Here is a 4376-nt window from a genome sequence, read left to right as displayed (position 1 = left end):
GTCAGCTTTCCTGCTCCTCTGATGCTGCTTGGCCTGCTGTGTTCATCCAGCTCTACACCTTGTTATCTCTGTACATTGGAATGGACGTTTTAGGATCACTTTAAATGAATGCATTATGATAGGCCAAATTACTTTCTTCTTCCAACATTATTTGTCATCTCTGGATAGGGACATGTTAAGTAATGAACCTAATCTGCTCATGTGTGCTCCGCAGCTACTCAGTAACTTGCTAGTACTCGGTCTCTGTGCATTTGTTTGCAGACATCCAGTTCTTGGCAGTGGTAGAAATTGTCTGACGTTTAATGAACAACCCCCAAGAGAAAAGGAGGAGTGACTGGTGAAGGAGGGCTTAATGTTTGTGAAATGTATGTTGGATTTTTACATGCATTGAGATGTCAAGGTGTCGAGCTGGATGAACACAGCAGGCCAAGCAGCATCATAGGAGCTCTACGCCTTGTTATCTCAGATTCTCCAGCATCTGCAGTTCCTACTATCTCTTGAGCTGTCAAACTGTGTTGTATAGCTGAGTACAATTGTGTGTAAATTACTCTGCTTCTCTCCCACTCTTTTCGACTTAGCCTCTTTTTGTGGGATATGATCAGTCTTCCTTCTAATTATTTTTCTGCTGTGCAGACCTCCCAGAGGTGTGTACAGAAGCCAATATGGTGACAGGCTGATTAACCATGTATCTTAGAGGGGTCGTTGGATGTGAACGTTATTGGTAAAGCCAGCATTTGTTGCTCACCCCTAATTGTCCTTGAACCTTAAAGGCTTGCTACACCAGTTCAAAGGGCAATCAACAGTCACCCACTTTTACTGAGAGTTTGGAGTCATGTGTAGGCCAGACTAGGTGGCAGATTTCCAAAAGGACATTAAGAAACCAGATTTCATAACAATCAATAGTAGTTTGAGGGCATCATTACTGAGACATGCTTTCAATTCCAGATTTATTTATTGAACTTAAGTTCCACTTGCTGCTGTGATGAGATTTGAGCCCATGTCGTGATAGCATTAACCTGTGCCTCCAGTTCATTAGTCCAGTCCCATTATCACCATGTCACCACTTCTTGTTGTAGTTGGAATGTAGTTTATTGACAATGAGCGCTCTGGATATAGAGTGACCAGAAGGGCCTGTGGTCAAGAAGACCATTTGTAACAGTGGTGCTTAGTAGCATCCCTGAATGAATAAACTAGTGGTTCAGGGTTAGAGCTCAATGGGAGACCAGGCCTTTTGGGAAACTTTTGCTGGTGACGAGTAGGAAAGAAACTAGAGAACTTGTCATGTGCCTACTTTTTTTTTGTAACACACTTTTCAAGGGACCAATCCTATTTTTGAATGTTTAACATTAGCCTTACTTTTGCCCTACTCATGAAAGTCTGCATACATTGGGGCCTGAGTGTATCCCACTGGTTCAAAGGATTGTGCTTTACTTATGAGCTCAAAGCTGGAAGATTGACAGCTATGGTACTTTGCAGAATGTTACAGTGCAAATTCCAACCTTTTTTATTCAGCTGTCTTTGGATACTTAATTTCTAAACAAGATCATCGGAGAAGTTGGAGCAGTGGCCCTCAAGTGTTTTTCCTACCACTCTTTTGGTCCCCACCCCATCCTCCAAATATGCATATTCACACAAAATCATGCAATCAGTCATCTGAGAATATTCTGAGTATCTGACTTATTTTCCTGAGTTCTGCTAAGAAAGAACCTTGGAGATTTGGTATGGTGCGTCTTATAGATAGCATGCACTACTGCTTACTGTACTTCAGTAGTGGAGGCAGTGAATCTGAAGGTATTAGAAATGGCGTCAGTCAAGTTAGCTGCTTTGTCTGGATGATATCGAGCTGCTTGTGTGTTGTTTGTGCTGTACTCATCCAGGCAAGTAGGGAGTATTCCATCACACTCCTGACTCATGCCTTGTAGCTGATGGACAGGCTTTGAGGAGGGGGAGGTTGAATTACTTGCTGTAGGATTCCCAGCTTCTGATGTGCGCTTGTGGCCACATTATTACTGTGCTAGTCCAGTCTCCGGACAATGGTTGGTCCCGTATTGTTTAGTAACGAGGGATTCAGCACTGGTAATGTCTTTGAATGTCAAGGGATGATGGTTGGATTCTTTCTTGCTGACTCTTATGTGGTACAAATGTTACTTGTTTATTGGCCCTAGGCTGAATGTTGTCCATGTCTGGCTGCTTCACTCAAGAAATGCCTTAATATCTGAGGAGTGATGAATAGTGCTGAACGTTGTGCAATCATTGCCAACATCCCCAGTCCTGGCCTTAAGATAGGTAGCAGGTAATTGAGAAGCACATGAAGCTGGTTGCGCCTAGGACGTTACCATGAGGAATTCCCGCAGAGGTGTCCTGTGCCTGAGATGATCGACTTCCAAAGACCTTCTAAAATTCACTTTGTGCTAGGTATGGCTAAATTAGGAGAGAAATTTTCCCCTGATTCCCTTTGACTCTAGCTTTGATGGGGCTTTTTGCTGTCATACTCCGTCAAAGATAGCCTTGATGTCTATGGCAACTATCATACCTCTCCTTTTGAGCTCAGTTCTTTGGTCTACAAGTGGACCAAGGTTGTAATGAGGTCAGTAGCTGAGTGAGGTTGCAGAACCCAAACTGAGTGTCAGTGAGCAGGCCATTGTTGAGTAAGTTTTTGCTTGATAGCACTGCCAATGACACTTCTATCACTTTGTTAATGGAGAGTAGACAGATGGGGTGGCTATTGGCCAGTTTAGGTTTGTCCTTGTCCTTGGGAACAGGGCAAATGTCCACATATAGGTAGGTGCTGTATGAGAGAAGTTTGTCCAGTGGCTTGATTAGTTCTGGAGCATAGGTCTTCAGTACTCCTGTGTCAATATTATCAGGACTAGAACCTTTTCAGTATCCAGGTCTTCAGTCATTTCTTTATCACATGGAGTGAAGTAAATTGGCAGAACGAGGGAGGAGCATTTGAAGGCCAAGATGGGTTCCTGGCTGAAGATGCTTTGCCAAAGATAAGGCTGAAGCATTTTCAAAGATGTGCTGGACTCCTCAATCTTTGAGAATGGGGATAATTATAGAGCTTCCCTCTCTGGTCAATTAATTAATCGTCCACCACCGTTTACAACTGTGCTGCAGGATTGCAGAGCTTAGATCTGATCCTTTGGTTGTGGGATCATCTAGTTCTGCCTATTGTTTGCTGTTTGGCGAGTAAATACTCCTCTGTTGTAGGTTCATCAGGATTACCAACACATTTGCTGGGTATGCCTAGGTGCTGCTCTTAATATGCTCTCCAGCATTCTCCATTTTAACCAGGGTTGATCCCCTTCGCATGAGGTAATAGTAGAGTGGGGGTTATGCCCGCCCATGAGGTTGCAAATTGTGTTGGAAGACAGTTCTACTCCTGCTGATAGCCCAGAGTGCAGCATGGATGTCCATCTGTGAGTTGTTTGATTTGTTTGAAATTTATTTCATTCACCACAATAGTAGCGTCAAGAGAGAGGGCACCCTCAATGTCAAGTCGAGATTTTGTTACCATAGGGAAAGTCTGTTGGTCACTCACATCCACCCATGACCGTATGGATAGATCTGAGACAGGCAGATTGGGTGAGGGTGAGCTCACATTCTCTCACCACTTGCCGTAGACCCAGACCAGCAGCTCTAGGTGGCGCAGTATAATGGATGATATGAGTGTATAAACTAAAATGTGGACTTTGTTATGCTTCCTGTTAGCTAATTTCCCCTAAAGCAAGTAATTTTCCTTTTTTTATAAATGTATAATGTTTTGCTAGAGTCCTGATTCTGTCTTTTGTTCATTAAAGATAACTTGGTTGCATCTATTCTTAAATGTTTGTTATAGTGTTGCTAGTTAGGTGGCAACAAAGTGTTCATTTGACAATAAAATCCCTGTTTGATATGTAATTTGAAAAGGATTAAGTATGAACAGGGCTGTTAATATCCTGCTAAGCCACTGGGTACAGCAAGGGTTGGGTACCAAGGTGCTCTTGATCCTGATGGCTTACCTGTTTGTTGAGTTTTGTTTTCTATTAAGCTAATTGTACTGTGTATTCCTATGTTAAAATACCATATTGAATCAGAGATAGTAGGAACTGCAGATGCTGGAGAATCCGAGACAACAAGGTGCAGGGCTGGATGAACACAGCAGGCCAAGCAGCATCATAGGAGCAGAGAGGCTGACGTTTCGGGCCTAGACCCTTCATCAGAAAAGGGGGAGGGGAAGGGGGTTTTGAAATAAATAGGGAGAGAGTGGGAGGCGGATAGAAGAGGGATAGAGGAGAGGATAGGTGGAGAGGAAACAAACAGGTCGAAGAGGCGGGGATGGAGCCAGTAAAGGTGAGTGTAGGTAGGGAGTTAGGAAGGGGATAGGTCAGTCC

The sequence above is a fragment of the Rhincodon typus genome, unplaced genomic scaffold (genome assembly GCF_021869965.1).
Source record: "Rhincodon typus isolate 14 unplaced genomic scaffold, sRhiTyp1.1 hic_rhity00000880, whole genome shotgun sequence".
Taxonomy (NCBI): Eukaryota; Metazoa; Chordata; class Chondrichthyes; order Orectolobiformes; family Rhincodontidae; genus Rhincodon; species Rhincodon typus.
The sequence above is the reverse complement of the archived record's forward strand: the minus strand, read 5'-3'. Positions refer to the sequence as shown.